Source organism: Triticum aestivum, chromosome 3D (genome assembly GCF_018294505.1).
Source record: "Triticum aestivum cultivar Chinese Spring chromosome 3D, IWGSC CS RefSeq v2.1, whole genome shotgun sequence".
Classification (NCBI taxonomy): Eukaryota; Viridiplantae; Streptophyta; class Magnoliopsida; order Poales; family Poaceae; genus Triticum; species Triticum aestivum.
This window is the reverse complement of record NC_057802.1, coordinates 358275619-358286900: the sequence shown is the minus strand read 5'-3', so window position 1 is coordinate 358286900 and position 11282 is coordinate 358275619. Positions and strand designations below refer to the sequence as shown.

The following is an 11282-nucleotide window of genomic DNA, read 5'->3' as shown; positions in this document are numbered from 1 at the left end:
TAGGTCAAAAGACCTTATATACCAGAAGATGGGCACCAGAGGTGGATTGGTCAACCCACCACCCACCAGGGCGCGCCGGGGGGTGGGGGGGGGGGGGCTGGCGTGCTCTGGTGTCTTGTGGGCACCTGGCAGCCCCCCTCTTGTTGCTATTTCCTTCAGTATTTTTTATTGGTTCCAAAATAATTCTTCATAAAATTTTAGCTCATTTAAAGATGTGCAGAATAGGTATCTCTGATATAGCTTTGTGTAAACCTTGCATATTATGAGACAAAGGGCATTAGAATTATGGACGCGGATTTTTGGCTCCGAGGTGCTCCACCCACCCATATCCTCACCTGTCGTTACTTTGGCCCGATCACAACATTTAATAGGAAATGATTTCAGTCTGAGGCAATACAGATTCAATACCCTGGCGTAATACGAGCTGTGGGGTCTGTTAGGGTCATTAATGCGGGACATATAGGACAGGGGGTACATGAAAATTTTAATTTCCAATCTCTCCCTCACCTAATTCTGTACACATGGACTGGCGTCACAGAAACATCTCGTTAATGACGGATGTGAGTGATTCATTTGAGTACCTAATTATGCGAGACTCGGATAGTTGCAGAAAAAATGTTTCATGATACGTGGTTGATCCTTAACGAAATGGTACATAAATAAATACCTACAAGGGCAGGTCTAGGTGTACTTAAATATCCTGGTTAAGTAAATGCGCCATTAACATCCTGGTTTACTTAATATCCTGGATACTTGGGAGTGTAGTTCAGGTGCCTTCCAGGTAGTTTGCTTATTATCCTGGTTATATGTGAAAAAAGAATACATTTTGGAAGATAGAGATATATCCTGGTTTACTTAATATCCAACTTCTTGGTTATATATTTCAAAAAAGAAAATACATCTTAGTCGAGCCAGGAAGTTTACTTCATAATCCTGGAAGACAAACATCTTGGTTACATCTTGGAAGACAGAGAAGCTGTACAATAAACTTCCTGGATATATTTTTTTACAATAACTTCCTGGATCGATGGGCGGGTACCAATTAACCAGGGGATTTCTCGCAAAAATAAAAATAAAAACAGGGGATAGCTACAGAGATTCCTAAAAACAGGGCGAGCAGGTACAGAACGGCATGGATTTGTTGCTCCCCATCTCAGTCTGAGCCACCTATTTCCTGATGCTTGCTGAAGCCATGGCTGCCGCTGCTCGCTGACGCAAACAGCCCCCTGCCCAGCGCCGCGTACTGCAGCTGCTGCTTGCTTTTGTTTGCCACAAGCAGTCGCTGCCCCAGCGGCAACATTGCATTGCTGCTGGCCGCCGCCGTTGCATCCCAATGGTGTCAGAGTTGACGGGGAAACTTTTTCCACGAAACCTCTGAGAGAAAATTGAAGGAAAGAAAAATTACAGGCAAAACAAGGAAAAAAGGACGATCTCAACACCATTGGGTGTGAGAGTTGACGAGGAAAAAAGTTCGAGGAAACCTTAGAGAGAAATTTGAGGAATGAACAATTTCAAAGTGAAATAACGAGGAAAGAAAAGACGGTCTCAACTCCGAGGATCCTCGCCTAGTCGCTGACCTTCATCCCCAAAGTTTCAGCCCATGCAGGATCTGCAGTGACCGATTCGTGCTTCCTCCGTACCCGGATCCATCGTTGGGGTCGGTTGGGAGGTCGAATCCGTCGGCGGTTGGAGTCGATGTGGCAGCGGAGCTTCGTCCGGAGCGCCGGCGACGGGCGGGTGGCGTTGGAGGCGGGCCACAGCAGCGCGGGGCGGAGCAGGATGGTGGCTCGCCGGGGCAGAGGGAGAGGGACGGATAGGGACGATGGTTCAAGGAGGAGCGAAGAGAGAAAGAGTAGATGGGCTTGGGAAGGAAATATCTAGCCACACACACGAGAGAGAGGAGCGGGCCAAGTTAATGCAGACACTGTTTGCAGGCGTTTCCTATTTGACGCTCGCGAGCGTCGAGGTGCTGCGCTTCCGCTGAAGCGCTCGAGAGAGCACCGCCGAACGTGCCGGCCCAGTTCCAGCGTCAAAGAAGGACATGTTTTGGGAACCTTCTAGAAAAGTCCCTCAACCGATTTTTTCTTTTTTTTTCTTTTTGCCGATTTTCTGGCTTTCTCTGTTTTCTCTTTTCTTTTCTTTTTCTTTTTCGTTTGTGTTTCATTTTTTTCTGTTTCTGCATCTATTTCTTTCTCTTTTTTCCTTTTCTTTTTCGTTTTTATTTTATCCTTTGTTTTCAAAAACGTTTTATTTTGTTCATGATTTCTAAAATTATTCATAGTTTCAAATTTGGTCCACTTTCTAAAAATTTGTTCACAATTCAAAAAATTGTTCATCGTATATCACAAAATTGTTCAACATGTATTTACATTTTGTTTAGCGTATATCACAAAAATGTTCAATGTGTAGTTAAAAATTGTTCAGCGTATATTACACAAAATGTTCAATGTATATTTAAAAATTATTCAGCGTATATTACACAAAATGTTCAATGTATATTTAAAAATTGTTCATTGTATATCACAAAAAGTTCAGTGTGTTTTAAATATTTGTTCGGTGTTTATACAAAAATGTTCAATGTGTAGTTAAAAGTTGTTCAGTGTATATTAAAAAAAGTTCAATATATAACTAAAATTTGTTTATCCTACATAAAAGAATCAATGAATGTTTGGAATTTCATAATTGTATTCATGTTTAAAAAAATACGTTTTAAAGTTTTGTTCTAGTTTTGAAATTTGTTCAAGAAAACATCATTCATTTTTTTGAAGGAAGATTAAAAAACGGAACTGCCGGTGCACATAGCACTTTAAGAGTGGCGCCGTAATTTAAGACATGCGCAGTCCCTAGATGCAGTGGTTGGCAACCCTGTTATCCAGAGTTAGGTCAAGGTTTCGACTCCATTCTATGCTAGTATTTTTTCGTTTTTATTACGTTCGCTCGGATCCTAGGAATGGGCCGGCCCGTTTGCGCGAAACCTTCAGCGAAGCCTCCTCTGTTTGACGCAAACGAGCGTCGAACAGGAGCTCTCCTGTTTACATGCTCGAGTACAGGAGCGGCCCAATTAATGCCCCTCAATACAGGCCTATACGCTGCCAACAAATTAAGTGGTAATAAAGGATACAGAACTGAATACAAAGTGTATACATTCAATGTTAGTAATCTCGATGGGGTATAGGGTTTTGATGTAAGGGGGTGGAGCACCTAGGTGCTCCTATGCAATTACCTTAGAATTACTCCATAAAGTGTTATAAAGTATAAAAACACTATAAATAATAGTAGTAAAACATGATGCAAAATGGACGTATCAACTCCCCCAAGCTTAGACCTCTCTTGTCCTCAAGGGAAAGCCGATATCGAAAATCATGTCCACATGTTTTGAGAGAGAGGTGTCGACAAAAACAAAATACGGACATAGTAGCAGCATGCTCATTATTATAACAGCAACAAACTTTATCATATAGCTTTATCATATAACTTCTCATGAACAAGTAAAAATTCATCACAACATCGAAGTAAAAAGCATAAACTTTATTGAAAACCAACAAACTATGTTCTTAGTGAACTTTGCAACTTTCATCATATTTTCAGGAAGGCTCTCGTATCGGAGCCTTTTGACAAGTCCACATACTCAACCATCATTTAATCTTCTATGATTGCTAACACTCACAACATATATATGAGCAAAAAGTTTCAACCGGACACATAGAAATATAGGGGCTTATAGTTTCGCCCCCAACTTATTCACTTCAAGGGTGATGTCAGCAATAATAACTCATGCTCACTCATATCCAACTGGATATATGTGCCTAGATCTTTCCCCACCACATGATGCTTGCCAAAGAGCAAAACAAAAAGGAATAGAGAAAAAACGGTATTGCAATGCTTGAAAATGAGGCCTAGGGTCTGTACTTTCGTTAGTGCAATCTCTCAACAATGCTAATATAATTGGATCATATAACCATCCCTCACGTGCGATGAAGAATCACTCCAAAGTTCTTATCTAGCGGAGAACATAAGAAGAAATCGTTTGTAGGGTACGAAACCACCTCAAAACTATTCTTTCCGATCGATCTATCCTAGAGTTCGTACTAAAATAACACCAAATAATTTTAGATTCATAATACTCAATCCAACACAAAGAACCTCAAAGAGTGCCCCAAGATTTCTACCGGAGAAATAAAGACAAGAACGTGCATCAACCCCTATGCGTAGATTACCCTGATGTCTACTATGCAACTTTATTCTTGTAGACACGTGTTGGGCCTCCAAGCGCGGAGTTTTGTAGGACAGTAACAATTTTCCCTCAAGTGGATGACCTAAGGTTTATCAATCCGTGGGAGCCATAGGATGAAGATGGTCTCTCTCAAACAACCCTACAACCAAATAATAAAAAGTCTCTTGTATCCCCAACACACCAAATACAATGGAAATTTGTATAGGTGCACTAGTTCGGCGTAGAGATGGTGATACAAGTGTAATATGGATAGTAGATATTGGTTTTTATAATAAGAACAATAAAAAACAGCAAGGTAGCAATCGATAAAATGGAGCACAAACGGTATAGCAATGCTTGAAAATGAGGCCTAGGGTCCATACTTTCGCTAGTGCAATCTCTCAACAATGCTAATATAATTGGATCATATAACCTCCCCTCACGTGTGATGAAGAATCAGTCCAAAGTTCTTATCTAGAGGAGAACATAAGAAGAACTCATTTGTAGGGTACGAAACCACCTTGAAGCTATTCTTTCCGATCTATCTATCCAAGAGTTCGTACTAAAATAACACCAAATATTTTCAGATTCATAATACTCAATCCAGCACAAAGAACTTCAAAGAGTGCCCCGAGATTTCTACCGGAGAAACAAAGACGAGAACGTGCATCAACCCCTATGCATAGATTACCCCAATGTCACGTCGGGAATCCACGAGTTGAGTGCCAAAACACATATAAAGTGAATCAATATGATACCCCATTGTCACCACGAGTATTCATATGCAAGACATATATCAAGTGCTCTCAAATCCATAAAAGTATTCAATCCGATAAAACGAAATCTCAAAGGGAAAACTCAATTCACAACAAGATAGAGAGGGGAAAACACCATATGATCCGACTATATTAACAAAGCCCGCGATACATCAAGATCGTGACATCTCAAGAACATGAGAGAGAGAGATTAAACACATAGCTACTGGTACAAACCCTCAGCCCCGAGGGTGCACTACTCCCTCCTCATCGTGGTGGCCGCTGTGATGATGAAGATGGCCATCGGAGATGATTCCCCCCTCCAGCAGGGTGCCAGAACAGGGTCTAGATTGGTTTATCATGGCTACAGAGCCTTGCGGCGGCGGAACTTCTGATCTAGGGTTAACCCAAGGGTTTTTGGAATATTTGGGAATTTATAGGGTAAAGAGGGGTGCGGGAGGCCACTGAGGTGGGCACAACCCACCTGTGCGCGCCTGGACCCCAGGCGTGCCCTGGTGGGTTGTGCCCCCTTGGGGCACCCCCCAGGTGCTGCTCTGGCCCATTAGATGTGTTCTGGTCCATAAAAAATCCTCAAAAAGTTTCGTGGTGTTTTGACTCCGTTTGATATTGATTTCCTGCAATGTAAAAAACAAGCAAAAAAACAGCAACTGGCACTAGGCATTGGGTCAATAGGTTAGTCCCAAAAAATTATATAAAGTTGCTATAAAATGATTGTAAAACATCCAAGAATGATAATATATCAGCATGAATACTTCATAAATTATAGATACATTGGAGACGTATCATACCCCAATGTCACCTCGGGAATCCGCGAGTCGAGTGCCAAAACATATATCAAGTGAATCAAAATAATACCCCATTGTCACCACGGGTATTCATATGCAAGACATATATCAAGTGCTCTCAAATCCATAAAAGTATTCAATCCGATAAAACGAAATCTCAAAGGGAAAACTCAATTCACAACAAGATAGAGAGGGGAAAACACCATATGATCCGACTATATTAACAAAGCCCGTGATACATCAAGATCGTGACATCTCAAGAACATGAGAAAGAGAGATTAAACACATAGCTACTGGTACAAACCCTCAGCCCCGAGGGTGGACTACTCCCTCCTTATCATGGTGGCCGCCGGGATGATGAAGATGGCCACCGGTGATGATTTCCCCCTCCGGTGGAGTGCCGGAACGGGGTCTAGATTGGTTTCTTGTGGCTACAGAGGCTTGCAGCGGCGGAACTTCTGATCTAGGGTTACCCTGAGGGTTTTTGGAATATTTGACAATTTATAGGGCGAAGAGGGGGTGCGGGAGGCCACTGAGGTGGGCACAACCCACCTGGGCGTGCCTGGGCCTCCAGGCGCGCCCTGGTGGGTTGTGCCCCCCTTGGGGCACCCCGTGGTGCTTCTCTGGCCCACTAGATGTCTTCTGGTCCAAAAAATCTCCAAAAAGTTTCGCTGCATTTGGACTCCGTTTGATATTGATTTTCTGTGATGTAAAAAAACTAGCAAAAAATAGCAACTGGCACTGGGCACTATGCCAATAGGTTAGTCCCAAAAATGATATAAAGTTGCTATAAATTGATTGTAAAACATCTAAGAATGATAATATAACAGCATGAATACTTCATAAATTATAGATACATTGGAGACGTATCAATCTCCCTAAGGAGAAGTGGTTTAAATATCATCCACCTATTAAAGAAGAAATTAAAGAACCGGTTATAACTAAAGATGAAACTATTATTTACAATGTTGATCAAGTTGTGCCTACTGCTTATATTGAAAACCTACCTTTCCCTATTAGGATAAAGGAACATGCCAAGGTATCAATAGTGGTTCACAAAAGCAACATTAAAGCACCTAAACCCTCAGAACAAATTAAAGTGGAACCTAGTGTTTCTATGGTTAAAGATCTCTTGGTCGATAATATTGATTGGCATGTTATTTACTTCTGTGATGAAGCTGCCAAAATTTCCAAACCCGATGAAAAGGATAAACATAGACCTGTTGTTGGCATGCCTATTGTCTCAGTTAAAATAGGAGATCATTGCTATCATGGTTTATGTGATTTAGGTGCTAGTGTGAGTGCTACCCCTTTTACTTTATACCAATAAGTTATGAATGATATAGCACCTGCTGAAATAGAAGACATAGATGTCACTATTAAACTTGCTAATAGAGATACCATCACACCTCTTGGGATTGTTAGAGATGTTGAAGTCGTGTGTGGGAAAACAAAATACCCCACTAATTTTCTAGTTCTTGGTTCCCCACGGGATGATTTTTGTCCCATAATTTTTGGTAGACCTTTCTTGAACACTGTCAATTCTAAGATAGATTGCCATAAAGAAACTGTTAGTGTTAATTTTGGTGATGGATCTCATGAGTTTAATTTCTCTAAGTTTTGTAGACAACCTCATGATAAAGAATCACCTAGTAAAGATGAAATAACTGGTCTTGCTTCTATTTCCGTACCTCCTAATGATCCTTTAGAACAGTATTTGCTAGACCATGAAAATGATATGCACTTGCATGAAAGAAAGGAAATAGATAAAATATTCTTTGAACAACAACCTATCCTTAAACACAATTTGCCTATTGAAACTCTAGGAGGTCCTCCTCCACCTAAAGGTGACCCCGTGTTTGAATTAAAACAATTGCCTGACACTTTGAAGTATGCTTATCTTGATGAGAAAAAGATATATCCTCTTGTTATTAGTGCTAACCTTTCAGAACACGAAGAAGAAAGATTATTAAAAATTATGAGGAAGCACCGTGCTAATATTGGATATACTCTTGATGATCTTAAGGGCATTAGTCCTACTCTCTGTCAGCACAAGATTAATACGGAACTTGATGCTAAACCCATTGTTCATCACCATCGACGATTGAATAGTAAGATGAAATAAGTGGTAAGAACTGAAATACTAAAGCTTCTATAAGCAAGTATAATCTATCCTATAGTTGGTAGTAGATGGGTAAGTCCGGTTTATTGTGTCCCTAAGAAAGGAGGTATTACTGTTGTTCCAAATGATAAAAATGAACTTATTCCACAATGAACAGTGACTGGCTATAGAATGGTAATTGATTTTAGAAGATTAAATAAAGCTACTAGAAAAGATCATTACCCTCTGCCTTTCATTGATCAACTGTTAGAAAAATTGTCTAAGCACACACACTTTTGTTTCCTTGATGGATATTCTGGTTTCTCTCAAATACCTATTTCACAACCTGATCAAGAGAAAACCAATTTTACTTGCCCTTTTGGAACTTATGCTTATGGACATATGCCTTTTGGTTTATGTAATGCACCTGCTACCTTTCAAAGATGTATGACTGCTATATTCTCTGATTTTTGTGAAAAGATTGTTGAGGTTTTCATGGATGATTTTTACGTTTATGGAACTTCTTTTGATGATTGCTTAAGCAACCTTGATCGAGTTTTGCAGAGATGTGAACAAACTAATCTTGTCTTGAATCGGGAGAAGTGCCACTTTATGGTTAATGAAGGCATTTTCTTGGGACATAAAATTTCTGAATGAGGTACTGAGGTGGATAACAGCTAAAGTTGATGCAATTGAGAAAATGACATGCCCTAAAGATATTAAAGGCATTCGTAGTTTCCTCGGTCATGATGGTTTCTATAGGAGGTTTATTAAAGACTTCTCTAAAATTTCTAGGCCTCTTACTAATCTTTTACAAAAGGATAATGATGATTGTTTAGAAGCCTTTGAAACACTTCGGTAAGCCTTAACTTCTGCAACTATTGTTCAACCACCTGATTGTAACTCGCCTTTCGAAATTATGTGTGATGCTAGTGATTATGCTGTTGGTGCTGTTCTAGGACAAAGAGTTGATAAAAAATTAAATGTTATCCATTATGCTAGCAAAACTCTAGACAGTGCCCAAAGAAATTATGCTACCACTGAGAAAGAATTTTTACCAGTTGTGTTTGCTTGTAAAAGATTCAGGTCTTACATTGTTGATTCCAAAGTATTTGTGCACATTGATCATTCTGCTATAAAATATCTTATGGGAAAGAAAGATGCTAAACCTAGACTCATTAGGTGGGTTCTCCTGCTACAAGAATTTGATTTGCATATTACTGATAGGAAAGGAGCTGACATCCCCGTAGCTGATAACTTGTCTAGGTTAGAAAATATTCTTGATGACCCACTCCCTATTGATGATAGCTTCCCTGATGAGCAACTAGCTGTCATAAATGCTTATCATAATACTCCTTGGTATGCCGACCATGCATGCTAATTATATCATTGCTAAATTTATACCACCTAGTTTCACATACCAACAAAAGAAAAAAAATCTTCTATGATTTAAGACATTACTTTTGGGATGACCCACATCTTTATAAAGGAGTAGATGGTATTATTAGATGTTGTGTACCTGAGCATGAACAGGAACAATTCCTACGGAAATGTCACTCCGAAGCTTATGGAGAGCATCATGCGGGAGATAGAACTGCTCACAAGGTATTGCAATCTAGTTTTTATTGGCCTACTCTCTTCAAGGATGCCCATAAGTTTGTTTTATCTTGTGATGAATGTCAAAGGATAGGTAATATCAGTAAGCGTCAGGAAATGCCTATGAAATTATTCACTTGCTGTTGAACCATTTGATGTTTGGGGCTTTGATTTTATGGGACCTTTTGCTTCCTCTAATGGGTATACACATATTTTGGTTACTATTGATTATGTCACTAAGTGGGTAGAAGCTATTCCAACTAGTAGTGATGATCATAACACTTCCATTAAAATGCTTAAAGAAGTTATTTTCCCAACGTTTGGAGACCCTACATGGTGGCTCACACTTTATTCATGGTGCTTTTCGTAAATTGCTTGCTAAATATGATGTTAACCATAGAATTGCATCACCCTCATCCTAAGTCTAGTGGCCAAATTGAACTTAGTAATAGAGAAATAAAATTGATATTACAAAAAACTGTCAATAGGTCCCGAAAGAATTGGTCTAAGAAACTTGATGATGCACTTTGGGCCTATATAACAGCTTATAAAAATCCTATGGGTATGTCTCCATATAAAATGGTTTATGGAAAAGCTTGTCATTTACCTCTTGAGTTAGAACATTCACTATTGCGGGATGGTCCAAACGCGACAGTCAAATCAGAGACCCTTCGATGAAACTGTAGGCGATGCCATAATGTCAAACGGTGGTGTAAAACCAGTCAAAAAAGGTGCAAAACGTTTGCGATGATGGATGCATCAAACACGGTTCAGATTTTAGTTGCGTGTGCGATGCAGGGCATACAGTTCAGTTCAATTAACTTTTTGCGATGAGGAGGAACAAAAGAAACGGGCAGCCAGATGAAGGTGTGTGCAATATACAGCATACATCTCACTAGGATGAACTATGTGTGATTAGGCAACACAATGGAAACGGCTCAACTGAACATGATGTGTGTCATACGCGGAAAACAGGTCCATAATCAGAAATGTGTGTGAAGACCAATAATAACACAGACGATTGCTCCCAATAAGTCGTGTGATTTGCTCTGTCTACAGAAGAATAACATGTATATATATATATATAACTAAAATAAACATCCAATTACATAAGTGACTATACAGATCATTCGCACACACCTCAATAAACAATTGCATGCATTCTAAAGTAGGAGAAACGATCGTCTAGTCATCTACTTCTTGTGACGCTCCCGCCACTTCTCTGTGGCTCGATCCTTCGTCTGGGGCAGGAAGAAAAAGACACTTCCTCACGTCAACGATCCGCCTGTACATCTCGTAGCTTGCGTACGCGTCCTTGGCCACGTACTTGACATGTTGTTCATCCAGTCTCTCATGCCACACACTGTGCCAGATGTTCTTGGCCTTCTTGCTCTCATTCTTCATCTTCATGTAGTAGGGGTAGACGATGGCCGAGGCGAGGTCAACCAGGGAGTTCTGTTTGTTTTTGTCGCTACCCCAGACCTTGTAGTGGTGCTGGATGTTGACAAGATTCGGGCATTTCAAGCCCGAAACCTTGAGCGCTTTTAGATCGTTGGTGGTGTCCACCGTAGCGAAACTGTAGTCGGATTTGTTGATAAACCTGGAGAAACGCTCGCAAGGCCTTGTGGCCAGGTGGTAGTGGTAGACAAGGACGTCATGTCGCATGCACAACTGGGTGACGACAACCTTCTGATCGTGCCCGGCACGATCGATGGTGTACTTGAGGTCGAAGCCGACCACTTGGTACTTGTCCTCGGCAAGGAACTGCTCCATAGTTTGGATGGAGCTCTCCACCGAGATCGGATCGTTCA

General features: G+C 40.5%; 1 long non-coding RNA gene across 1 annotated transcript; it reads right to left on the bottom strand.

Moving 5' to 3' along the window:
* Positions 1-859: 859 nt before the first annotated feature.
* LOC123074654 (uncharacterized) lies at positions 860-1939 on the bottom strand. Its single transcript, XR_006436029.1, has 2 exons — positions 1578-1939; positions 860-1374 (listed from the first exon to the last, which is right to left on the bottom strand). It is a non-coding gene; the product is annotated as an uncharacterized lncRNA (long non-coding RNA).
* Positions 1940-11282: the final 9343 nt, after the last annotated feature.